Below are 26,798 nucleotides of genomic sequence, written 5' to 3' on the forward strand. Positions count from 1 at the left end.
AGAAATTTCAATAGGGTGCCTAGTCGTTTTTGATGGTCATACATAACCCTGAAGGCTGAAATACGAGTCCAGCTCCTAAATTTTCAAGACCTGGCTTAAATTAGATTCAAGATAACAGACAAAACCGTGGTTTAATTAAAACTGTGACCAGTGTGATAGTCCTAACGATGTTTTAGTCCTCCTAATTATTTTGCCCTGACCTGGATGGCCCCAGGCTAGCCCGAACTGGTCAGATCTCAGAAGCTAAGGAGGGTCAGCCCTGGTTACTACCTGGATGGGAGACCACCAAGGAAACCCAGGGTTGTTGTGCAGATGCAGGCAATGGTAAATCAACTCTGTTAATCTCTGGCCTTGAAACCCCCACGGGGTCGCCATAAGTCGGCTGCGACTTGATGGCACCTTGGCGTGAATGCAGCCATCCTGGCTTGTTCCTGGGCAGCGCAAAGGCACCGAAGCCAGTGTTTCTCGAGGGCAACAAGGATCTGAGTAATTTGTCTGCAGGCTGAATCCTCATTTCACCAACTAACCGTGGTTTAAAAAGCCCGTGGCTTTGTGTTATGTCTGAACTGATTTTGTCATTGAATCTGGCATCCTGTTTCTGGTGCGGGCCCAGCAGACAACGGTTTGTACTTTGTTCAGGCGACAAAACAGTTTGAACCTGGGAAGATAACATGGGGGTCTTCTCTCCGCAGAGCTCGGCGGCTCTCCAGAAGGAAGAGCCAAAGCCAGATCTGGATGCCCCGTTCAGTGGAAATTCCTGAAAATATCTCAGAAAGGCATCACTTTGGTGATGTTGGGAATACACCCACAGATCATGCTGGACCTGCCCGCACTGATGCAGTTCGGAAGGTAAGGGACATTCTTTAGTACAACTACACTTGAATCCCTGCCTCTTTACACACTGCTTCGTGATTGGCTGTGAGAGAAGCCAATCTCCTGTGCTTCTCCTGTTTGGCTATCAGCATGCTGCCTTGAAGAGGGGTTTGGAAAAGGGTGGGGCGAAGCTCAACCTGAGAAAGTTGTACGCTCGCTCAGTGATTCCGGAACGAGCTAGAATCCACGGTTTAATTCGGGCAAGAAGAGGAATGGGAAAAGCCGGGTTCGTTTTGCGTTGAAGCCGCGTTGAGCTTCCAAGGAATGAGGTAACGTGCATACCCAAAAATTTGATCCTGGCTGAAACAGGGAATAAAGGAGGGTTAAGCGACCATGCATAAAGCACCATAATTTTTTGAAGTTTGGAGTGACTTGCTAAAGATGGTGCACTAATGTTGTCCTTTCTTCTGGGTTCCGCTTCCCCCCCTGTGTCTCTAGAAGTCGTATCGTGCAATGGGGCAGGGAGGTGCGTCATCTCTAGCATTAATGTGTTGTGCACCAATGAACACTCAGGCGCCACGTGGTGTGCCCAGGCTCCTGCTGCATACATGACAGCTGCTCGGGTTCATCTTCGCCCACCAATGACAATGTTTTTCTAGCATATCTTTCACCAAAGGCGCTGTCACCGCCTTGAGGGAGGGGCTGTGGCTCAGTGGTAGAGCCTCCGCTTGGCATGCAGAAGGTCCCGGGTTCAGTCCCCGGCATCTCCAGTTAAAGGGACGAGGCAGGTAGGTGACGCAAAAGACCTCCGTGCCTGAGACCCTGGAGAGCTGCTGCCGGTCTGAGTAGACAATACTGACTTTGATGGACCAAGGGTCTGATTCAGTATAAAGCAGCTTCATGTGTTCTTGTATGTATAGGAATTGCAGTTTTTTTTTCCTGGCACTACACTGGGTTGTAGTTTTGAAATTACTGGCATAATGCATAGGAGTGAAAGTGACGTCAATTTCTTACTAGTATTGTCTATCAGGGCTCCATGTAGAAGACTGGAGGGTATCACCTTGTCCCCACTGTCATACCGATAATCCCTTACCTGTTTGTACCGTCTTTCTTTTACACCTGATAATATCTGAACCGCGATGAGGGAAATATGCCAGGTTATAGTGGTTAGTTTGTTTCACATTGTTTTCCTTGTCGGAAATAGTTTTCATGCAGAGACAACGTAACGTCTGACGTGGCCTTTAGACTAAGGTTGCCAGGTCCCTCTTTGCCACCTGTGGGAGGTTTTTGGGGTGGAGCCTGAGGAGGGCGGGGTTTGGGGAGGGGAGGGACTTCAAGGCCATAGAGTCCAATGGCCAAAGCGGCCATTTTTCTCCTGGTGAACTGATCTCTATCTGCTGGAGATCAGTTGTAATAGCAGGAGATCTCCTGCTTGTACTCGGAGGTTGGCAACCCTACCTTGAGACGTACCTGATAAAATGTACTTGTTTGTGTTTCCCCCCAAAAATGAGAAAATGCTGGCAGTTTGATTTTTGATTTCTAATTCTCCATTTTTTCCGCTGGATGGAAAAACAAGGTGATGTGGGAAGTTCAGGGTGGTCTGTCGGACAGCAGGATTCTTGGAGCAAAAGAGCGGGCTCCGCAGAGAAGGGATGCTGCTATTCATCCTCCACCTACCGCATGCTTTCGACACAACGGGCGCGATATTTGCGCGCTTCGGATATCTTCCGAGAGAAAGGATCCAAGAGGGCTTGTGAGCGGGAAGCCGGCCAAACCTCATTAACATAAATGGGGGGGGACATAACTGAAAGGAGATGGGAGGGGGGCACAGAGGCAGGAGCTGACAGACTAGAAGTTGGGGAGGCCGATTGTCTAGCGCCCATCAATCACGGCTCCCACCAGAATCACAACGCAGAGGGAAGCGGCGGTTCTTGCAGAGAAATCTGGGATTCTATGCAGGGAGGCTGGAGATTAAAGGCCCGGCTGACGTCGGGTTGCTTCTCTTTGTTACAAGAAAGCTAATAAATCTGACGGGTTTTGAAACGAGAGGTGCTCTTAGCCGCAAAGCCAAGAGCTGAGTTCAGATCTCTGCTGTGCCTGGGGCTCTTGCTTGGAACACCGCATCTCTGTGCTTTCAAATGCCTTCCCAGAATGTACTTTCCCCGCCACTCAGGGCAAAGAGTTACCACGTTTTTAGACTGGGGAGGGGGGATTTGAAAGTCTCCTTAGCTGCATTCAGTAGTAAAAAAACCTTTAATCTCTGTAGTAGGAAGTTTGTCAGTTGCTGGACATGCAAATAGGTCTGAGGTGAGGGTAGGAACTAGGAACTATGTAAGTGCGTGTTGACAAGGCTCTGATGCTTCCCGAGTGAAGGGCAAAGCTATTCTATCCCCTTATTAAGGCTGTAGGAGAAAGCAGCTTTGAGGACAGAGTTCCCTCCCAAGTGAAATGTTGCACGTTTCCCAAAAGGTCCTTTCCCTCCACCTCTGCTTTCTGCCAGTTGCTGTAAATCAGTCTAGGAAAGGAGGAGGTGCTGTGGCTCAGTGGGTAGAGCATCTGCTTGGCATGCAGAAAGTCCCGGGTTCAGTCCCCGGCATCTCCCGTTAAAGGGACGAGGCAGGTAGGTGACGCGAAAGACCTCTGCCTGAGACCCTGGAGAGCCGCTGCCGGTTTGAGCAGACAATACTGACTTTGATGGACAATACTGACTTCGATGGACCGAGGGTCTGATTCAGTATAAGGCAGCTTCACGCGTTCATGTGACACGCGTTCAAAGGAGGACAAAGAACTCCAGTAGTGAGGGACCTAGTTGTAGACTTTTTCTTTCTACTTTGGAAGACTCAATCTCATTGGGACTTCCTTTAGAGTAAACACACACAGGATCAGAGTTGTCTTCCATGACTATGCCCTGCGCCACATGGGCTCATGAAAATATTTGCCACATTAAGGCCACAGGAAGCCACATTAAGGCCACAGGGGATAGAAGGGTGCCAACTCTGGATTGGGAAATACCTGGAGATTTTGGGGGTGGAGCCTGGGGAGGGCAGGGTTTGGGGAGGGTCTTCAGTGGGGTTTAATGCCATAGTCTACCTCCCAAGGTGGCCGTTTTCTCTGAGCGAACTGACCTCTGTCACCTGGAGATCAGTTGTAATCCTAGGAGATCTCCAGCCACCACCTGGAGGTTGGCAACCCTGTCTTTTCGTCATAAAACCCACGGTTATTTCGGCCACAGCATGACTATCCCTCTGGAATTTCTCATGGTGCATTTTTCTTCTGGCTCACAACCTGCCTTTTGTAAGTTTTTGGAATGGGCAGCCTGCTTTCAGAAAACCTGGAGGCCAAAGTGGGATGGACGGGTGGACGTCACGTCGCCTCTTGCAAACATTGTTCAGCTTCCTGGGAGGTTTTTTTTTTTTTTTTTGTCCAAAACAGAGAGCCTGGTGGGGATCTACTCCAGGGCCCGTCGCACACAGATGCTGAATTTAGAAATAATAAGATGCTTTTTTGAAACTGGGAGAGGGGTCAGAGACACACCTCCAGCCCCAAACAGTGCGGCTTCTCAGTTTTCATTTCTATTCACTTCCCTGGCCTCCGTTATGTCAGCTCTGAAGGCATCCCACAGCGGGGCGTTGAGATGGAGGGGGTCAGGGTTCAAAAGTCAGGGGTCACAGGGTTAGCAGCAGCACAAGGAGAGGTTCTGTCGGAGCATCCCCCCCCCAGCCAGTTATCATAAATGACTGTTAGTCTTGCCTCAGATCAAAGCGTCTGTATAGAAAGAGGGTCTGCAGGAGAGACCCCCCCTCCTTCCCCCCCCAACACTCCCCCCTCCTGTCACTGCCCTGGGCCAATTCTCCCGCCTTTTGCACAGTGGTGCAGTTTGCTCCCGCTTTGTGGGAATAATGTACGCTGCTTTTCAAAAGGCGGGATAATGGCGCTTTAAAAAGTATTTACACGTTCCACGGATTTCGCCTTTCAGCGCTCGGCTTCCACAAGCAGGAGAGTTGCCAACAGATTGTTTGGGGAAAGCCAAACTTTGCCTGCCCGGCTTCTGTGCCCGTCGAAGCAGTTCCATCCGCAGGAACCGGCCGGCAGAGCTTCTCATGACCTAGAGAGGAGGTGTCTTCACCTGCTCCCCTGTGCAGATCCAGCTGTCTTGAAAAGCGGAGGAGCAAGGGCCAGTGGAAAAGCTGGCAGTCCCAGCTTTGCAAGGGAAACTCCCAGAAGATTGGGTCCCGTAGATCTGATCGTTTCACTTCCCATTCCAGATGGCTTCTGCCTCACCTTTCCTCAAACCTCTGTGCTTGCATATTATTAGCCGTTATTATTTATTAATCCCAAAAGGATTCCAAAAGGCAATTTGGTAGAGCTGTGCAAGGGACCGCTACCTGATCCAATGAAACAGCATTAAGTATGTTATATCCATGAAGTCCCCATTTAAAACTTATCACATGTGTAGAATTACCAATTGAACCTGCTCCCTCTGTTCAGTTTTAACCCTAGGAAAAAAGAAAAAGACAGGCCAAAATAAGATGTCTTCCCCCCGCCCCTTTTGAGAGCCAACAGTTGCCTAGGGAGATTGGTTTCCATCACCAAAACCCCTTGCTGGAGGAAAGTGTTTCTTCTCCCCCTTCCACATCAAACCCCCTCGCTAGTTGCACTTTACCTATTAGAAAACACTTTGGGAAGAAGTGATTCTAAAGGTAAAGGTAAAGGTCCCCTGTGCAAGCACCGGGTCATTCCTGACCCATAGGGTGATGTCACATCCTGACGTTTCCAAGGCAGACTTTGTTTGCGGGGTGGTTTGCCAGTGCCTTCCCCAGTCATCCTCCCTTTACCCCCAGCAAGCTGGGTACTCATTTCACCGACCTCGAAAGGATGGAAGGCTGAGTAAACCTTGAGCCGGCTACCTGAAACCGACTTCCGTCGGGATCGAACTCAGGTCGCGAGCAGAGCTTTTGACTGCAGTACTTCAGCTTCCGTCGGGATCGAACTCAGGTCGCAAGCAGAGCTTTCGACTGCAGTACTTCAGCTTCCGTCGGGATTGAACTCAGGTCGCGAGCAGAGCTTTTGACTGCAGTACTTCAGCTTCCGTCGGGATCGAACTCAGGTCGCAAGCAGAGCTTTCGACTGCAGTACTTCAGCTTAACACTCTGCGCCACGGGGCTCCTAAAGTGATTCTACACACATGAAAAGTTTTAAACAAAGTCCCTCCCCTCCCCAAACCCCGCCCTCCTCAGGCTCCGCCCCAAAAACCTCCCACCGGTGGCGAAGAGGGACCTGGCAACCCTTGGACACCAAACAGCTTAACGTTGGTCCCTGTGATTAACAATGCCTTTGGGCTGCTTATTTGAGGCTCATGCCTTCCTTTCCCGCGGCTGGTTTCCCTGCACAGCACGGCCTGTTTAATGATGTTGACACTGTGGCGTTGGAAGGAGCTTTCCAATTCTAGCACCTCGTTAGGATGAAGGGGGGAAATCTCACACCTTGTGCAACTGGGTTAGCTGGGTCTGGCATGAGGTTCACAAGTACATGCAGGAAAAAAAAGCATGACTAGTAGCCATGGATAGCCCTCTCCTCCACGAACATGTCCACTCCCCTCTTCAAGCCTTCAGATCAAGCTCCCACTCTGCCACAAAGCTCAACGGATGACCTTGGGCGAGTCATTTGTTCTTGTCCAACACCTGTCTGATAGGGTTGGCGTAAGTCTAAAATGGAGGAGGAGAGACCAGCATATGCTGCTGTCTTGAGTTTGCAGGAAAGTCAAGATAAAAAGGTGAAGGAAGGAAGGAGGAAGGAAGAAAAAGAAAGAAAGAGGAAGGAAGGAAGGAAGGAAGGAAGGAGGAGGAGGAAGAAGAAGAAGAAGAAGAAGAAGAAGAAGAAGAAGAAGAAGAAGAAGAAGAAGAAGAAGAAGAAGAAGAAGAAGAAGAAGAAGAAACTTAACAGACCATCCCACTGCACTGGCTACTCGCATGGCAGGCGCCTCTTCTCTTTCACGCACGTGTCCGAGTCTGCAAAGGGGAGATTTCTGCACATTCTCATTCACACCCCGGCATGCCAAAGGCTTGCGGCCGGCTGGCCTCACCCTTGTATCCATCCGGTGGAAAAGGAACCAGGCCCATCTGCACGGCCCTGCGTGTGGAACACCGGAAACAATGGAGGCATTTCTTCCCCTGGACGAGAGGCTGAGCCACCTCCTCACCTACAGAGAGACATCTGCTCGCTGAGCTCTTGAATGCTGCGTTCTGTGCCCTCGGCCTGTGTTCCAGGCGTGCAGGCGATTCATTCCGGAGGAAACCAGCCTCTTCGCAGCCTGCAAACAGATGCTGACTTTGCCGCGGGGGGCACTTAATTGCCTCTTCCGAGCCAGTCTCTCGGAGGCTCGGCTTTCCTCTTTGGGGAACCCCAAGACACCAGCTGTCCAAACTTTTCTCGAAAGGATTTCTCCCTTCGATTGCCACCGACGAGGCAATTGCATCCGATGTTGCACGGACGGGAATATCGACGCGCTCTCTGGGTCCCTTTCATACCACTTTGGGATGGTCCTTCCGCAACTGTGCTTTGTTGAACGTGGTCCTTCATGCGGCTATACACTGTATTTGGTTATTCTGCAAGTGTGCTCATTGAAAGAGAAGTGGAAGTGGAAGTGGAAGTGGAAGTAGAAGAAAAAGAAAAAGAAGAGTTGGTTTTTATATGCCAACTTTCTCTACCTTTTTAAAGGAGAATCAAACCGGCTTACAATCCCCTCCCTTCCTCTCCCCACAAGGTGGGTGGGGCTGAGAGATTTCGGAGAGAACTGTGACTCACCCAAGGTCACCCAGCTGGCTTCATGTGGAGGAGCGGGGAAACCAACCCAGTTCACCAGATTAGAAACCTCTGCTCATGTGGAGGAGTAGGGAATCAAACCCGGTTCTCCAGATTAGAGTCCTCCGCTCATGTGGAAGAGTGGGAAAACCAACCCGATTCACCAGATTAGAGCCCTCCGCTCATGTGGAGGAGTGGGGAATCAAACCCAGTTCTCCAGATTAGAGTTCACCGCTCCTAACCACTCCACCACGCTGGCTCTCTTGTGCCAGCGCTTCTTCTTGTGGTTACAGATACCATACCACTGCCCTGCAGCAGCCAATCGATAGTTGTAAATATACCTTTGCAGCCGTATGAAAGGGAAGCTGCGTGCTGCACGGTGCTTTAAGCTTCATGCGCCAGCTCTGACTTCCATGTGCACTGAAAACATTGTTAGCACTACAGATTGATCCAAGTTACCAGTGTGGTGTAATGGTTAAGAGCAGTGGACTCTAAACTAGAGAACTGGGTTTGATTCCCCACTCTCTCTTTTCTTATGTTCTTTAAAGATACAGAAAGAAAAACATGTATGTGTGGGGGGCATAGACCTGCAACTTGCAAAAACTAAATGCTTAAAGGTACCCAAAGACTCTGGTTTCTTTTTGCTGCCACAGATCGAAAGGGTGGGACAATTAAAGAATGTTTTGCCGCCCTGGTCGTGAGCAAGAGAGACGGGCTGGACTGCCAGGAAGGAGCAGATGACCCCCCATCAAGCGGCCTTCGAGTTCATGCTCCGAGACATGCCCAGTGCCAAGTTCTTGGGTCTCTCCCGCTGCGCCAACCGGAGCAGGGTGTGGAAAGTGGTCACTTCGCCGGCCGCCGCCCTCTTTCCTGCCTCCTGCTCCAGCAGAGGTGGTTTCAGGCTTCATCCATCACAGCTGTCAGCAGCTGGACCTCTGAGGACTGGGCTCGGTTAACCCCTGCCTTGCCTGCACGCAGCAATCCCAGATTCTCTTAGAAGGGCGGGGGAGGGGAAGGTTCACCGAGGAGGAGGGTGTACGTGTGCATGGAGAGGAGGAGCGGGGTGGCCAAGGAAACCTCAGAGCCAGCAGCTGTTCCCAAAGTTATCCCTTTCCCCTTTGGTCTAAAGAACGCAGCAGGGGGTGCATATTGAATGGGAGAAATGAAGGCGGAGCGTTTGTGATTAAAATGGGAGAGGAGAGCAGAAAATGGGGAGGAGAGGGGGAAGGAAGAGTCGGGAAGAGGGGCAAGAAAGGATCTGAGAGTTCAGCTATCTGCAAAGAAGCGGCCACATTTAGGACTGCTGATTTGTATGGCTCTTCTCTGTGCTTTTGGAAGCTCCACAGAGATTAAAACGACATGAACACATGAAGCTGCCTTATACTGAATCAGACCCTTGGCCCATCAAAGTCAGTATTGTCTACTGAGACCGGCAGCAGCTCTCCAGGCTCTCAGGCAGAGGTCTTTCACATCACCGACTTGCTTGGTCCTTTTCACAGGAGATGCCGGGGATTGAACCTGGGACCTCCTGCATGCGAAGCAGGTGCTCTACCACTGAGCCACGGCCCCTCCCCTGGTCCAGTAGCACCTTAAAGGCCAACAAGGTTTCCAGGGTATAAGCTTTGAAGAGTCAAAGTTCCCTTCGTTGGATACAAGCTTTGACTCTCGAAAGCGTATACCCTAGAAATCTTACTCCCTTCTACCCAAGGCCCTCATGTAAGACTTTCTCTTAAAGAGGAGAACAAAGCCAGGAGACAAATGCTGAATGAGCATTCGATGTACATGAGAAAGTTTCTCTGGCTGATGTCCTGCATATCCTTTGGCCTGCCCTACAAGGACCAGAATCCTTGACACCCAGATGGGCAGCTTCCAAAGATGTCCTCCAGTTGCTGAGATAAGAACATAAGAATGTAAAAAAGGCCATGCTGGATCAGAACAAGGTCCATCAGGTTCCCACAGTGGCCAACCAGGTGCCTCTAGGAAGCCCACAAACCAAACGACTGCAGCAGCACCATCCTTCCTGTGTTCCACAGCACCTAAGATAATAGGCCTGCTCCTCTGATCCTGGAGAGAATAGGTATGCATCATGACTAGTAGCCATTTTGACTAGTAGCCATGGATAGCCCTCCTCCATGAACACATCCATGAACATACCAATTCTATCCTTTTCTGGGCCATTGGCCCTGCCTGCAGGGAGGGGATTTACTTTATAACTCCAGCCGAGCAACCAGACTGCCAACCAAAGGCCGGCTCTTTGGATAGGCCTCGAAACACATACCACTTTGGGGGGATCACGAGAGACAAAACCCCTTGTTCGGCAGCATCGCCACAACCTCCTTTGTCCGTCTCGGAAACCTGGGCCCTAGCCAGCGGCTTCCCTTTCTTTCCAAAGCTTCCGAAACATGGACTCCTTTGCCCCTCTGGCACGGTGCAGCCGGCGCATGTTAACCCCTTTGGAGCCGCAGCGCCATTCCGTGTCGCTTGCCAACCCTTCTTGCAAAGGCTCGTCGGCTTTCTTCCTTTGTTTCCGGACTACCAGCTCCCCGAGCTAAATTTATGAATCTAAAGGAGCCTGGGGGAAAAAAAACTCCTCTCCAATCTCCCCCCGCCCCACATCCCACCCTGGCGATCTCTATTCCAGCCAACACATCTTCATTGTTGCCTCCACATTGCTGAGGGGTGAAGTAAGCGAAGGGCCGAGATGACAGTTCTAGGTTAGCCCAGAAATTTGGACAGGAGGGGGCGGGACGGAGGGTGGGAATAGTCAGGAGCCAAGCCGAAGGCTTCTGGCAGCTCGCCTTTGCTGCTGGAATCTTAATTCAATTAAACCCGGTCCTACTTTGGCTGGGCACCAAAAGGCCATTTCTAAGGAGAGGGAGGGCTTCTCCTTTGCCAGTAGGCTCTGGCTTCTGGGAGAGGGTCTCAAAAGGAGCCGGGGCTTCTCTCCGTCCGCGCACTCTCACAGGTATAGACACCCACAGCGTGTGCTGGCGGCTGCTGGACTAGTTCCCCTGTGGCGAGCAGAATCTCCTCCAGCTGACCAGGCAAAGTGGCTTTATGAATATCTGTTCCCCTCCTTGCCGTCGCATGGCAAAAACCCTGCCTAGCACTGGCTTCTAAAGGACAGAGCTTTGGGATCAGCTCTGTGATTCAGTTCAGATGCCAGGACAGGGGCCGTGGCTCAATGGCAGAGCCTCTGCTTGGCATGTAGAAGGTCCCGGGTTCAGTCCCTGGCATCTCCAGTTAAGGGACCAGGCAAGTAGGTGATGTGAAAGACCTCTGCCCGAGGCCCTGGAGAGCCGCTGCCGGTCTGAGTAGACAATACTGACCTTGATGGACCAAGGGTCTGATTCAGTGTAAGCCAGCTTCATGTGTTCATGTGTTCAGACGTCACGCAAAGCCCGTGGCTTCCTCAAAATGTGCTACGGTCAGTTCGCCCTGATGTGGCCAGCCCAGGCCGACCCAATCTTGCCTGATCTCAGAAGCCAAGTGGGGTCGGCCCTGGTTAATACTTGGATGGGAGGCCACCAAGGAAGCCTAGGGTTGTTACATGGAGTCAGGAAGCGGCAAACCACTGCTGAACGTCTCTTGCCTTGAAAACCCCACGAGGCGACCATAAATTGGCTGCAGCTTGACGGCGCTTTCCGCTGTGATGAGTGTGCTTCTTGGAAGTGTGATGGCCATGGGCGGGAGCACACTGCTGGCACGTCGTTGTATCGCATTAGGAGATGGTGCAGGTCAAAGAGCACCTGGCTGGTATTTGCAAAGACACGTCTCTTAGAACATTGTGTGCTTTGGCCCCAGAAGGGTTATTTAAACCAGGCTTCTACGCAGGGCTGGGATTATATCAAGGGTTACTTAAACCAGGCTTCTACGCAGGGCTGGGATTATATCAAGGGTTACTTAAACCAGGCTTCTACACGGGGCTGGGATTATATCAAGGGTTACTTAAACCAGGCTTCCACGCAGGGCTGGGATTATATCAAGGGTTACTTAAACCAGGCTTCTACGCAGGGCTGGGATTATATCAAGGGTTACTTAAACCAGGCTTCTACGCAGGGCTGGGATTATATCAAGGGTTACTTAAGCCAGGCTTCTACGCAGGGCTGGGTTGACATCACTGTTTCCTGAGGGAAGGGATGGGACCATTGCTTTGGAGACCTGGCACTGCAGGGGAAGTGAGGGTCGGTTGGATGGAATTAATGGCCACATTTTGGCAAGTCCCGGGTCAGTTTAATGAACTGAGCTGCGTGGTCGTTTTTTGGCTGGGGCTTTCCGTTTTCAGTCTCTCCCCGTCTCTTTATTTTTTCCTCCTGTTAGATTGCCTGGGCGGTGGGGGGGGGGGGAGACCTGGCTGCTGAACTTTTGACTCTCCCTGCCTTGGCATCCTTCCCCTTTAATTAATATTTCCCAACCACTTGCACACAAGCGGGCGAAAGGGGGAGAAAGGAAGGCGGGCAGATGGGCCCCATGGTGCAGATGGCCGGATCCTGCCCCCTTAAAATCAGACCGGCAGAGCAGAGGAAGAAAAACACAAGCTTTGGGAAGGGTGCGGGATTACCGTCTGAGGTCTTTCGCATCTTGCCAGCCAGACAAAATTAATCTAAGTTCCCGTACTGGGGAACCCCGGAATTATACCTCATCTCCAGACTACCGAGATCAGTTCCCCTGGAGAAAACACATGCTTTGGAGGGTAGATTTGATGGCATCGTACCCCACTGATATATCCCTGTCCTCCCCAGGCTCCATCCCCAAACCTCTAGGGGTTTCCCAGTCTGGATCTGGCAACCCTACACTGTGATCCCCGACCGGTGACCGGGGGCGGGGACAGACCTGGCAACCCTAGCTTGTCCTCCAAAATAAATCTGCTTAGAAGACCCAGGAACTTTTTTAAAAAGAAATAATGATGGACATGGTGCTTTAGGTGCCCCAGCATCAGAAGTAATGAGGGGAGTGACCAGAGACAGGGCCTTCTCAGGGGTGGCACACCGTCCAGCCCTGCAATGCCGTCTCCAGGGCACTTTGCGTGAGCTTGTTAAGCTTTCGGTGCTGGTTGGAATTGGTCGAGTCTCCATCGCGTTCCAAAAGGGTACCCCACCCCACCCCACCCCCCGCTCAGGACTGAAATGGTTACGCTGTGCTTCAAGACTGCTTGTAGATTGTCTCCCCCCCCCCAAGGACCTCAGGGTGGTGTAAGTAATCTTCCCTTCCCCTCTTTTATCTTCACAACAATCTAGCGAGGTAGGTTAGGCTGCGAGACAGTGGCCAACCTGAGGTCAGTCCTGCTTTTCTGAGAGGAGTTTGGAACCCAAGTCTCCCCCCTGTCCTAGTTTCGGCGTTATTAGTTTTCCGCGGCCCTCTGTTCACTCGTTGCTGGGAAAAGCAATCGATATTACACCTTTCTTGCAGAGGGCGCGGGCAGCCCACCAGGAAATTCCCCAGAAACTTAAGCGATGCAAGTGCCTTTTGTACAGATTTGGAGGCCCGCTACGGATCCTTTCAGTGGGGCCGTTTCTTCCTGTCACCAGGAGCAGAAGCAAACGGTCCCGGCAAAGCCCGGGGCTTATTCATCTCCACTAAAGCATGGCCTAACCCTCCTTCACGCACCCCCTTTGCGGCACCCAGCCCTTCCGGTTGCCATGGAGAAGTGTTGTGCGAGCCTCACAAAAGCGGTGTCTCCGCGCGGCAGGCTGAGGATGGGGGGGGGGGCACCCAGCAGACTTGAGCCTGCTCATCCTAGAGACAACCCTGCATTTCTCCACAAATGCAGCTGGGCCTAGCCGAGGGGGCGGAGGAGGAAACAATGAACTGGGGAGGAGGGGCTCAGTGGCAGAGCATCTGCTTGGCATGTAGAAGGTCCCAGGTTCAACCCCTGGCATCTCCAGTTGAAAAGACCAGGTAGGCGGTAATGTGAAAGACCTCTGCCTGAGACCCGGGAGAGCCGCTGCTGGTCTGAGTAGACAATACTGACTTTGATAGACACTTAGAATCACAGAGTTGGAAGGGACCGCCAGGATCATCTAGTCCAACCACAATGACCTCCCACACACACACACACCCAGTGACCCCTACTCCATGCCCAGAAGATGGCCAACACGCCCTCCCTCTCATGATCTGCCTAAGGTCATAGAATCAGCATTGCTGACAGGTGGCCATCTAGCCTCTGCTTAAAAACCCCCAGGGGAAGGAGAGCTCACCACCTCCCGAGGAAGCCTGTTCCACTGAGGAGCTGCTCTGTTAGAAAGTTCTCCCTCATGAGTGAGCGCTCCCCCTTCTGATGCTTACTCTGGCTGATTAAGCCCTACAATCCATAGATGATGACGGACGGGTAGTGATCCTACTGAAAACTCTCATTTCCCTCCCCTGAAACTCAAGGGGTGCATCCCACTTTGAAAAAGTTGGAAGATCTGTAGCAGCCCCAGGCACAACAGCAGGTCTTCAGGTTCCTCTCTGTCTTCCAAAAATTAATATCTCAGGATGGCCTCCTGGCTCCTCAAATTTTGGGACAGGCAGGAATCGGCAGAGCGGCCAGCGCAAGAAGTGGAATTACAGTACCCCCTGGTGGCTATAGCTGAGAGTTCAACATAACCATTCAAAATAAATGTTTTATACGGGATCTTTCTGCAGAAACTGATTATCTCCTCATCCGTTGATTGATAGATTAATCAACCAGTGTCTGAGTTGATTAATGGGCACAGTGGAGAAGCAGTTTTAACTGGTGAGGGCAAATTTTTATAAGGATGACGATAAATAAAAGATGGCTTTACGGCCAACCAATGAAGGATTGCTTTTGTTCACTGAATTGTAGATTCTCTAATACTTCCTTTGCTATCTGAAGACACGGATATTAAGGTTTTTGTAATGTGTGGGTGTGTTTACATGCAGGGGGTCTATTCACCGTCGAAAAGGCAACTGGTTTGTGTTACAGCGCAAGTGTGGTGTAGCGGTCAAGAGCGGCGTACTCTAATCTCGAGAACCGGGTTCGATTCCCCACATGAAGCCTGCTGGGTGACCCTGGGCCAGTCACAGTTCTCTTAGGACTCTCTCAGCCCACGCGGAAGAAGGCAGTGGCAAAACCATCTCTGAACATCTCTTGCCTTTGAAAACCCTATGGGGTCACCATAAGTCAGCTGTGACTTGATGGCCCTTTACACACACACACACACACACACACACACACACACACACACACACACACACAAATCCACAGAGGTCATTGGTCTTGGAAATATAAAACTCTGCTTGGGACCGTACCATTTATTGGGTTGACGTACCCAATAAACAAGCAGTTGTTCGTCTCCTGATACCAGGCAAACTTTTCTTCTAGAAGCATCCTTACAGAACCAACCTGTGGTCCCTGCGGCGCATAAGCCCCCTCTTAGAATAGCTTCGTAATGCCGTGCCGTGGTTGTCGCGAGTGACATTTGGACGCAACCCCCATTAGCATCCTCTTCCTCATCTGTAAGACAGGTATAGAGCAACCTACTTCATCGCGAAGAGTGACTGACAGATTGAAAAGGACTTTCCTTCCTTAAAATGTCTGTAACCATCTAGTCCTGCTGTCAGACCCTGAGGCTGAGGGGCAGGACTTGGGAGTGAAACCGGTGCCTCTTGGAGCAGAGAGCGGAACTTGGCACTTGATGGTTTCAAAAAAGGAAAGTTCAAGCCTCTTTTACTAACCCACCCCTGTTTTGGGCCCAAAAAAGACATTCTAAGAGACACTCTTGTTTGCCAGTCCCAATCCCAGGCTCCTTAACTGCACATCTTCTAATGTATGTGGACATAAGAACATAAGAAAAGCCCTGCTGGATCAGACCAAGGCCCATCCAGTTCAGCATTCTGTGGTCCTGTGCCAATGGACACATGAACACACAAAGCTGCCTTCTACTGAATCAGACCCTCGGACCATCAAAGTCAGTATTGTCTAAGACCGGCAGCAGCTCTCCAGGGTCTCAGGCAGGGGTCTTTCACATCACCTACTTGCTTGGTCCCTTTAGCTGGAGATGCCGGGAATTGAACCTGGAACCCTTCTGCATGCCAAACAGATGCTCTGCCACTGAGCCACGGCCCCTTCCCAGAGGACGTTGTTCACACCTGATGTCAGATCCTGGTTTGATGGGCCCTGGTTTATTCTAGTACAGAGAAGAACTAAACTAAAACGGCACCCCGACTATGATTTAGGAGCAAGCGGCTGCTTTGGAGCGCAGGTGCTATGGCATTACACCCTGCCTAGGTCCCTCCCCTCCCCAAATCCCTCCCTCCCCAGGCTCCACCCTTAACCCTCCAGGAATTTCCTAGCTCAGAGTTGGCAACCCTGACTGTCTCTCTGCTGCTGCTTCAGTGAAAAAGCAGCCCGGAGAGGCCTGTCTCAAGTCCTCCTCCTCCTCCTCCTCTCCTGCGTCAAGAGCCAGAGAGAGGGTGGCATCGCCATCCCCGGCTCTCGCCTCAGCTCGTCTCACGACTAACGCTTGCATATTCATAACACGCTTCCACTGTGTCTTTTCAGTCACAGTGCGCTCTGAATGAAATTGCACCCTTTCAAGGAGGAGAGGACGCCATCCCCATCAGCGGCATTTCTTATAATCACTGTCTCCGTCAGAGAGCTGTGCCATCTCATGTAGTCGCTCGATCCCAGGCTTTAAAAACATTACAGGGGAATAATAATCTTGCAAGCAACCGAAGGGCCAATGCACGCAGTTTGAGCCACTAAAATTCCCACCTGTGTCTACGTCAGCATAGTTAAATTGTGGAACTCCCTGCCCCAGGATGTGGTGATGGCTGCCAACTTGGAAGGCTTTAAGAGAGGAGTGGACATGTTCATGGAGGAGAGGGCTATTCATGGCTACTAGTCAAAATGGATACTACTCATGATGCATATTCTCTCCAGGATCACAGGAGCATGCCAGATATATTAGGAACACAGGCAGGATGGTGCTGCTGCAGTTGTCTTGTTTGTGGGCTTCCTAGAGGCACCTATTTGGCCCCTGTGTGAACAGACTGCTGGACTTGATGGGCCTTGGTCTGATCCAGCAGGGCTTTTCTTATGTTACGTTCACCAACACATGTGGAATAATGATCTGGAAACAGAGATACTACCAAATTACGCAGCTCCACTGTTCCGACTCGAAAAATATTATTTTGCTTTTCCCTCGCATGAATTGAAGTGTGACGAGCCTTCTTTTTTGTCTCCTTTTCCAATTCCTCGGGTCAAATTTTCCCCATTAGAATTAATGCAGCTTTCGACTATCTTCTGTATGATACATTCTCCCCATTTTATGTGTGTGCTCACAAAAAACTTGAAGGTTATAGAGATAGTGATTGACCCAAGGTCCCCCCGTAAGCTTGATAGTAGATTGAGGTTTTGAACTCTCCCAGGCCCTCTTGGGACACTATACCACTACACCACCCTGGCTCCTTGTATCTGTTATGTATAAATGGCACAAAGATGGCATGAAGGGAAGAATCGACTTGGGAATTCCTGAGAAACTGGACAGAATGGAGGAGGAGGAGGAGGAGGAAGAAGAGGAAAAAGAAGAAGAAGAAGAGTTGGTTTTTATATACCAACTTTCTCTACCGCTTAAGGGATTCTCAAACCGGCTTACAATCACCTTCCTTTCCCCTCCCCACAACAGACACCCTGTGAGGTAGGTGGGGCTGAGGGAGTGTGACTAGCCCAAGGTCACCCAGCTGGCGTCATGTGGAGGAGTGGGGAAACCAACCCAGTTCACCAGATTAGCGTCCGCCGCTCATGTGGAGGAGTGGGGAATCAAACCCGGTTCTCCAGATCAGACTCCACTGCTCCAAACCACCGCTCTTAACCACTACACCAAGCGGGAGTATTCAATGAGCATGTGATTTGCCTTCCGGTCGCTTTTGGCCTACAGCGACCCCAGGAATTAATGACCTCCAAAACATCGTATCATTAACAGTCTTGCGAACTGAGGGCCATGGCCTCCTTGGCTGAGTTGAGTTGAGTCTTGGTGGAGCGTGGCCTTACTATTCTCATGCTAGAAAAAGCCATCCCCAAACGACTAACGGGGAAAGTCTAGGTATTCATATGTTTTCGCAGCAGCAGAGGCAGAGTTGGCTCCAGGGTGGTGAGAAAACACAAGGGGGGGAGAAAGAGTTCGAGATTCTGTTTCTCTCCCTACTCCCAGGGGGTACCTGGCAACCCTGCCTGGAGATCAGCTGAAATTCTGGGAGATCTCCAGGCCCCACCGGGAAGTTGGCAGCCCTATGTTTGGCCGCCATTTAACTTTTTTTAAAAAACAGCAGGGCATGCATTTGCAGATCCCCTGTGGTCACATCTGTTTTGGTCTTTAAATGTCATGTCAGACAGGGGTTGCCTGTTGTCACGCTTGGTATTTCATTTCTGCATACAAGGTTTGGCGACAGCAATAAGAACACAGGTAACGAGCGAAGGAACGAACACACAACCCTAAGAACACCTTCCTGGGAGTAAGCCTCTTCCTCTTCTTCTTCTTCGTTCTTTTTTCTTCTTCTTTCTTTCTTCTTCTTTCTTCTTTCTTTCTTCTTTCTTCTTCTTCTTCTCCTCCACCTTGAGTCCGAATGAGAAAGATACATTGTAAATAACGTAAATTAATAAGTACAAAAATAAGTAAAAACAAAGCGGCTGCCACCCCCCCCAAGCCTGGCATGAGGGGGGCAGGAGAAGGCAAGCCCCCCCCCCAAAGCAAACACCCCTTTCCAGAAGCGGCCTGCTCCGTCCCCTCTTCAAGCACGCTGCAAACATCCCACTCACCCAGTGAACGTCATGGCCGGCGGGGGGCGGGGGGGGAGCTTGAGGCAAAGCACTCTCTGGGGGTCCCGACCCCCTCCCAAAATGATCGCTTAAGCATACCAGACCACCCCCAAGCCAAAACTGTCATCCTAACCAGCATCTTCCCCGACAGCAAAGGAAGCTGTCGTATTGATTTGCAGCGGTGCTAAAAATAACTTTAAACTCGCCATCCAGAGCTGTGCCAAAAAAAAGAAAGAAAAAAAAGCCCTATTGCTAGGAGACCATAGTTACTGGGAGGCAGACATTGCTAGGCGACACCAGTTGCCGTGGTGACAGCTGGGAGCCTGAGTCATCAGCAGTGCAGTCTATCCTGGGCGGGCGCTGGCCAAACAGTGATGGGGCTCCTGGCCGGATGGGAGCGCGGCAGGGGTTTTCGGCTAGGGAAGAATCCAGCTTTTTATTAAAACGCAAGGAAGGGCACGACGCTTGATTTGTGAGCCGCAGAGAGCTCAAGTGTGTTTTGCGAGCATTGTGTGTTTCGCCGTGGGGGGGGGGGACATCGCGAGGGCCGAGGAGATACCGGGGCACCCGCGGTCTCGTTTTCGTCGACGTTCCATGGTCCAGAGCCCAACTTTTCAGATGGCGGATCCTCGCTCGGGAGACTTCATATTTCATAACTTTGTGCATATACCTCTGCCAAGCGAGGAGCCACTTGTTGCAGTTGAAGAAGGGGGTCGTAGTCCACCCGCTAGGATAAAATTGATGGCGCCCCATGGCTCTTGTTTATTTTAGATTCTTATAGGGTTGCTCCTGGGCCACGGGCACCATTGCATGCTTCCCAGCGCAGGAACCAAACATTGGGGACAGGATCCTGAGCTGTGTGGCTCTCAGCCCTTAAATCTGCAAAGGATGGCCTAGAAGTACAAGTTGCCTGCTTGTCCATTAAATCTGAAGCACCAGATGGGTGAAGGGAGCCAGCGTGGTGTGGTGGTTAAGAGTGGTGAACACTCAGGGAACACACCAGAAGCTGCCTTATACTGAATCAGACCATAGGTCCATCAAGGTCAGTATTGTCTACTGATGGCAGCAGCTGACCAGGGTCTCAGGCAGAGGTCTTTCACATCACCGACTATTTGATCCTTAACTGGAGATGCCGGGGATTGAACCTGGGGCCTTCTGCGTGCAAAGCAGAGGCTCTTCCACCGAGCCACAGCCCCCCCCCCCAAAGCCAGGAACAAGCCAGGAGGTCCACATTCACACGTCCCATAAAACCATAGCTTCACCACTTTAGATCCCGGTCTGACTAGCCAGATTGAGTGGAGGGATGTGCATTCAGACCATCACACTAAACCATAGTTAGCTTGCTTCATCCATGTTTTTGGTGTTCTGAACCAAAGCTGTGATCCTAATCCTGGGTTCTTGAAGTTTGTTGTTGACCTCCTGGATTTCCTGTAGCCTTGAGCTGAAGTTTTGTGTCCAACCTACAACTACTGAACCTCCCCTCGGGCCCCAGAGATGCCCATATCGATAAGCCAGGACCATGCGTCTTAATGACCCTCCACTCCCTCGTTTATTTGCAAAGTAATTTCTGCAGATTGCCCTGGTCACTCGGACAAGCAAGCCACCCGGCTGGCTTTTTAGCTGTTCTCCAATACTTGACAGTTAATCATTCCCCAATCAGGCTGGGTTTTCTGGAAGAAACACCAGCGAGGGCAGTGGGGAGGGGGAGAGAAGGGTGCTCACACAGCTCATTGACATTTCATGGCTCTACCTCTGAGTGGTGATGCATCTTGTATGTACTAAAACATCCCCATGGCAGGTCCCTTCACCTGTGTGATAGGTAGGGTCTCCATCCTCCAGGTGGTGGCTGGAGATCTCCCGCTATTACAACTGGCCTCCAGGCGACAGAGGTCAACTCCTCTGAAGAAAATGGCCACTTTGGCAATTGGACTCCATGAGAGCCGGCGTGGTGTCGTGGTTAAGAGCGGTGGTTTGGAGCGGTGGACTCTGATCTGGAGAACCGGGTTCGATTCCCCACTCCTCCACATGAGCGGCGGAGGCTAATCTGGGGAACTGGATTTGTTTCCCCATTCCTACACACGAAGCCAGCTAGGTGACCTTGGGCTAGTCACAGCTCTCTTAGAGCTCTCTCAGCCCCACCCACTTCACAGGGTGTCTGTTGTGGGGAGGGGAAGGGAAGGTGATTGTTTGATTCTTCCTTAAGTGGCAGAGAAAGTCGGGATATAAAAACCAACTCTTCTTCTTCTTCATTAAAGACCCTCCCCTCTCCAAACCCTGCCCTCCTCAGGCTCCGCCCCCAAATCCCCAGGTATTTCCCAACCAGGAGCTGGCAACTCTAGTGATGGGGCATTTGGCTAGGTTTTCCAGTTCCAGGTAGGGCACTGAGTGTTTACATGTGTCCCAAGTATGTTTCAGCCAGGCCTGTGCCAGAAGGCCAGGGCAAAAGATGGGAGGTCTGAATTTTTTTTCAGGGTATGCCCACACCTGGATGTCCTGACCTGGACTGCCCCCCCCCCCCGGCTAGCCCGATCACATCGGGTCTCAGAAGCTAAGCAGGGTTGGCCCTGGTTAGTACTTGGATGTGGGGTTGGACAGGAAAGAAAGCTGACAGGAAGAAAGTTGAGTCCTTTGAATGTGGTGTTAGAGGAGAGGGTTACGGTTACCCCGGACCTCCAAAAAGACAAATCAGTGGATTCTAGGTCAAATCAAGCCTGGATTGTCCAGCTAAAATGACTAAACTGAGGCTATTGTACTTTGGTCACCTTATGAGAAGACAAGAGTAACTGGAAAAGACAATAATGCAAGGAAAAGCTGAAGGCAGCAGGAAAAGAGGAAGACCCAACATGAGATGGATTGATTCAATGAAGGAAGCCACAGCCCTAAGTTTGCAAGACCTGAGCAAGGCTGTTAAGGACAGGACATTTTGGAGGCCATTGATTCGTAGGGTCGCCATGAGTCGAAAGCGACTTGATCCCACTTAACACAGTGCTTGGATGGGAGACCACCAAGGAATAAGGTTGCTACCCAGAGGCAGGCAACGGCAAACCACCCCTGTCTCTGTGTTGACCGGGATGCCGCAGGCTAGCCCGATCACATCAGATCTCAGAAGCTAAGCAGGGCTGGCCCTGGTTAGTGCTTAGATGGGAGACCACCAAGGAAGTCTAAGGTTGCTACCCAGAGGCAGACAACGGCAAACCACCTTTGAACATCTCTTGCCTTGAAAACCCTACAGGGTCGCCACAAGTCAGCTGCAACGTGACGGCATTTTCCACCCCCGCCATGCGGTTTTGCGTGATGCACCTATGAACGTTTTGGATTCGAACTCTCCAGACCGTCTTTCAAACTCTGGCCTCTCCGGCTGTTTTTAACAGCCCACCATTCATACCTGAGGCTGCCTAAAACTAGGAATATGAACTAATGTTAATACGAGACCAATTGGCATGGCTATTATGTCAATTATTTGGGGGCCATCTTAATATGCCGTTGCTTGGCAAGAGGCATGTGGGGAGCTTTTTTTAGCTGGAAGAGCGACAAATGCATTTATAAAACCATACCTAAGTATATAAATAGCTGGTGAATCAACACTTCAGTTTAACGCCTTCCCTTTTGTAAGTTCCCTGCTTCCTGGCTCACCGGCTTCAAAGCTAGGCATTTGATCAGGGATAATTGATCAGAAGAGTTTGGCTCTGCCAACGTTCTGTCAGTCAGTGGTGTTTGGGGGTGGGGGGGAAGCTGGCAATTGTGCAAGACAGAAAACCTTCCCACCTTCAGAACTCGGGATCTCTGGACAAAGTCACTGTCACAGTCAACAACTGGGCCTACACATTCTTGTTCCATGCACCTAGATGTCCCTTAAGCAGAGGCTAGATGGCCATCTGTCAGCAATGCTGATTCTGTGACCTCAGGAAGGGTGGCATCAGTGTTTGGCTCTCGTGGCCCTTTCTTGTATGCCCAGGGTAGCACCGATCGCCACTTTGGGGTCAGGAAGCAATTTCCCTCCAGGCCAGATTGGTCAGGGATCCTGGAGGTTTTTTTTTCTTTTTTCTTTTTTTTTTGCCATCTTATGGACGTGGAGTAGGGGTCACTGAGGATGTGGGGGGGTAGTTGTGAATTTCCTGCATTGTGCAGGGGCTTGGACTAGATGACCCTGGTGGTCCCTTCCAACTCTATGATTCTCTGTCAGAAGCATTGCCACAACCACACCGGACAAGGATTGAATTCTCACCACACCTCTTACTCCAGAGTTATTTCTTTGATGTCCCATGGTCATCGATGGGACTATTCTAGTGTTTTGCTGAGGCCCTTCCCCAAACCCCTCCCTCCCCAGGCTCCCCCCACCTCTAATCTCTAGGAATTTCTCAACCCAGAGCTGGCAACCGTAGGCTGTTGCATACACACTTGTTACTCGAATGGGGACACAGAGCAGTTCTGGGGGGGGGGATCATCAGCAAAAGACCTCAGGGGGAGAAAAAAACCCTTTGTCCTCGGGTCCCAGTCTGTCCTCGGGTCCCAGAAGTATAGTGTCCAGATCACGTGAAGTGATGGTATCGCTTTACTCTGCTCTGGTTAGACCTCACCTAGAATACTATGTTCACCTTTGGGCACCACAATTTCAGAAAGATGTAGACAAGCTGGAATGTGTCCAGAGGAGGGCAACAAAGATGGTGAGTGGTCTGAAAACCAATTCCTATGAGGAAAGGCTGAAGGAGCTGGGTATGTTTAGCCTGAAGAGGAGAAGACTGAGAGGGGATATGAGAACCATCTTCAAGTACTTGAAGGGCTGTCAAATAGAGGAGGGCGCCGAGTTGTTGTCTGTTGCCCCAGAAGGTCGGACCAGAAATTGAATCAAAAGAGTTTCCATCTAGACATTAGGAAGAAATTTCTAACAGAGCGGTTCCTCAGTGGAACAGGCTTCCTCCGGAGGTGGTGAGCTCTCCTTCCCTGGAGGTTTTTAAGCAGAGACGAGATGGCCATTTGTCAGCAATGCTGACTCTATGAACTTAGGCAGTTCATGAGAGGCAGTTCATGAGAGGGAGGGCATCTTGGCATTCTTCTGGGCATGGAGTAAGGGGTCACTGGGGGTGTGGGGGGGAGGTAGTTGTGTATTTCCTGCATTGTGCAGGGGGTTGGACTCGATGACCCTGGTGGTCCCTTCCAACTCTGTGATTCTATGAATCAGGGCCCTCTGTAGCTATTTAACAAGGGGGGAACAAGCCAGAGACGCATTTGCAGATCTTCCGGCATCTGTTGACCCTTCCCAAGACAACATAAAATAAAATAAAATGCCGTTTCTGGGCTACAGCCCTTCAGGCTGCAGATGCAAGCTGATATGGTGGAATGCTCCTCTGTGCAAACCCCCCCCCCCAAAAAAAATCCCTTCCGTGTTGCCAACTAGAAAGCTGAGCCCAGCCTTCTCGGTGGCCTGCTTGGTTTCTACATGCAGGGAGTTTTCTTTTTCGCGGAGGTGCTGTCCAGCCCCTTGGGATGACTGAACAGTGCAAGCGGAGAGCTTCATTCTGGGGAGGCAGAAGCCCCGCTTTTTGCATGTTTTTTAAGAATCCCCTCCCTGCGCTGCTGTTGCTATGACGACCGCTTGCTTGAGCTGAAATACCCCTGCAGGGAGGGCGTGCAGCTTGTGAATTAAGGACAAGGGGAGGGAGTCGGCGGCGAGGCTCCCCGTGTCAAGGGACACTGCCCTTAGAACGCAAGGCAGCCAGAGCTGGGGGGAAAGGCCTTCTCCATCTGCCTCTGAGACCGGCCTGTTGTCCCGGGGTAAGGTGGGGGCTGGGGAAAAGCTGATGTAACCCAGCATCGGCCTGCTTGGATGCCTGTCTGCGTCTCCTCCTCCTCGATTATTTAAAAGGCCGGTCAGGTTTCTCAAGCTGGCAGGCGTGCAAAATGCTGGGTTGGGGGGGTGCTGAAGAGAAGAGAGCGTGCGCCAGAGAGAGAGAGACTGCAGCTCTTAAAATAGCAACATCCCTCTCCGCCTGCTTTTCTTTGCCTTGCATGTATACACACGGAGGCACCCCTCCCTCGTCCCCTGCCAATGAGACCATCCTTTCTCTTCTCTCTACGCTTTGCCCAGGCTCAAGATGGCTTCTGCTTACCCATTTTATAGCTCAAGGACCAGGCCGGGCATTCAGCATCAGGGTTCCCGCTGTGATCGAGTTGAGTGGAATCTCTCTCTCTCTCCCCCCCCCCCATTCCCAATGCCAAAGATGTGACTTTCACCCAGCTCTATGAGGGTGGCTTTTTGCTTTGGCAAAGGAGGAAGAAGAGGAAACAAAAGATGGTTTAGGGTTTGTGGGGATTAGGGGCGCGTGAATCCAGCACAATATTGGCGCTCATGTGGTGCCGTGTAGTGGTTTCTTCATTTAAACCATTTATTAGCTGCCTTTCTCCCTTGCAGAACTCAAGGCGAACTCCCTGCCCCAGGATGTGGTGATGGCTGCCAACTTGGAAGGCTTTGGGGTGGTGGTGGACATGGACAAGGAGGACAGAGCTATCCATGGCTACTAGTTAAAATGGATACTAGTCATGATGCATCCCTATTCTCTCCAGGATCAGAGGAGCATGCCTATTACATTAAGTGCTGAGGGACACAGGCAGGAGAATGCTGCTGCAGTCATTTTGTTTGTGGGCTTTCTAGAGGCACCTGGTTGGCCGCTGTGTGAAGAGACTGCTGGACTTGATGGGCCTTGCCCTGATCCCGCAGGGCTTTTCTCTCTGCCCCAGGATGTGGTGATGGCTGCCAACTTGGAAGGCTTTAAGAGGAGAATGGACATGTTCATGGAGGAGAGGGCTATCCATGGCTACTAGTCAAAGTGGATACTAGTCATGATGCATCCCTAGTCTCTCCAGGACCAGAGGAGCATGCCTATTATCTTAGGTGCTGTGGAACACAGGCAGGATGGTGCTGCTGCAGTTGTCTTGTTTGGGGGCTTCCCAGAGGCACCTGGTTGGCCAAGGTGTGAACAGACTGCTGGACTTGACAGGCCTTGGCCTGTTGCAGCATGGCTTTTCTTATCTTCTTATGTTCTAAGGCGGCTTGTGTGTGTGTGTGAAGTGCCGTCAAGTCACAGCCGACTTGTGGCGACCCCAGCAAGGTGCTTTCAAGGCCAAGAAGGAAGCAGAGGTGGTTTGCCATTGCCTTCCTCTGCAGAGTCTTCCTTGGTGGTCTCCCTTCCAAGAACCGACCCTGCTTAGCTTCTGAGATCTGATGAGATCAGGCTATACCATGCCGCCCTTCTTCCCCAAGGCAGCTTACCATGTAAATAAAACATTATTAAAATAAGCTAAACACAATAAAACAACAGTGATGAAAACCCACTAAAAAGTCAACGATTTAAAAACTCCGATTAGGGCTGCCAATTAAAAAAAAAACTAAGTCAATCCACTGCAGTCCTAAATTAAACTGTCTTCAGTTTAGGGTTGCCAGGTCTCTCTTTGCCACCAGCGGGAGGTTTTTAGGGTGCAGCCTGAGGAGGGCAGGGCTTGGGGAGGGGACGGACTTTGATGCCACAGAGTCCAATTGCCTGGGGAGGTTGTTCTGTAATTGAGGGGGTCGCCACTGAAAAGTTGAGTGTCGGATAAGGATCTGGGATGCCTTTCTTCAAATTCCGTCTCTGCCAAAGGAACAGTTTTGGGCCAGACGGGTGTATTCTGCAAGGCAATTAGATGCATTTTGTGTCGTGTCAAAGGGAAAAAATGCACTGTTTGAAATAAATTTTTGTGCAGTCGGGCACGTGGGATTTCTTTGAAAGAAGACAGGTTTAAAAAAGGGAACAAAAGAAAACAACGAATACCATTTCCTTTCTGTCTTCCTGATTTTCTCTGTTGCAGCAGAGAAAGGTGTCTTTACTCCTCTGGAACTCAGTTGAAACACAGTGGCTTACATCCGTCCACTCGGCACAGGAAAGTTTCAAGCCTTCCTCCACTGGAGAGAGCGCAGTTTCCTTTGGGGAAAGCTCCATGAGATGGAAGAAGGCCTCAAACTTTGCAGAGGCAGGGGCAGTCTTAACCATGGGTTATCTGGGGCAGATGGCCCAGGCCCTGGGCAGGGAAGAGCCCCCAGATCTGTTATCAGCGTGGTTGTAGTGGTTAAGAGTGGTGGTTTGGAGTGGTGGACTCTAATCTGGAGAACCCTGTTTGATTCCCCACTCCTCCACATGAGCGGTGGGCTCTAACCTCCGGGTTGAACCGGGTTGGTTTCCACACTCCTACACATGAAGCCATCTGGGTAGGGTTGCCAACCTCCAGGTACTAGCTGGAGATCTCCTGCTATTATAACTGATCTCCAGCTGATAGAGATCCGTTCACCTGGAGAAAATGGCCACTTTGGCAATTGGACTCTATGGCATTGAAGTCCTTCCCCTCCCCAAACCCCACCCTCCTCAGGCTCCGCCCCCAAAACCTCCCGCTG

At 51.0% G+C, this 26,798-nt stretch overlaps 1 non-coding gene across 1 annotated transcript; it reads right to left on the reverse strand.

Annotated features, from left to right (window-relative positions):
* Positions 1-9,111: 9,111 nt before the first annotated feature.
* Positions 9,112-9,180, reverse strand: TRNAA-CGC (transfer RNA alanine (anticodon CGC)). Its single transcript has one exon. It is a non-coding gene; the product is annotated as a tRNA-Ala (tRNA).
* Positions 9,181-26,798: the final 17,618 nt, after the last annotated feature.

This window comes from Euleptes europaea, chromosome 21 (genome assembly GCF_029931775.1).
Source record: "Euleptes europaea isolate rEulEur1 chromosome 21, rEulEur1.hap1, whole genome shotgun sequence".
NCBI lineage: Eukaryota > Metazoa > Chordata > Lepidosauria > Squamata > Sphaerodactylidae > Euleptes > Euleptes europaea.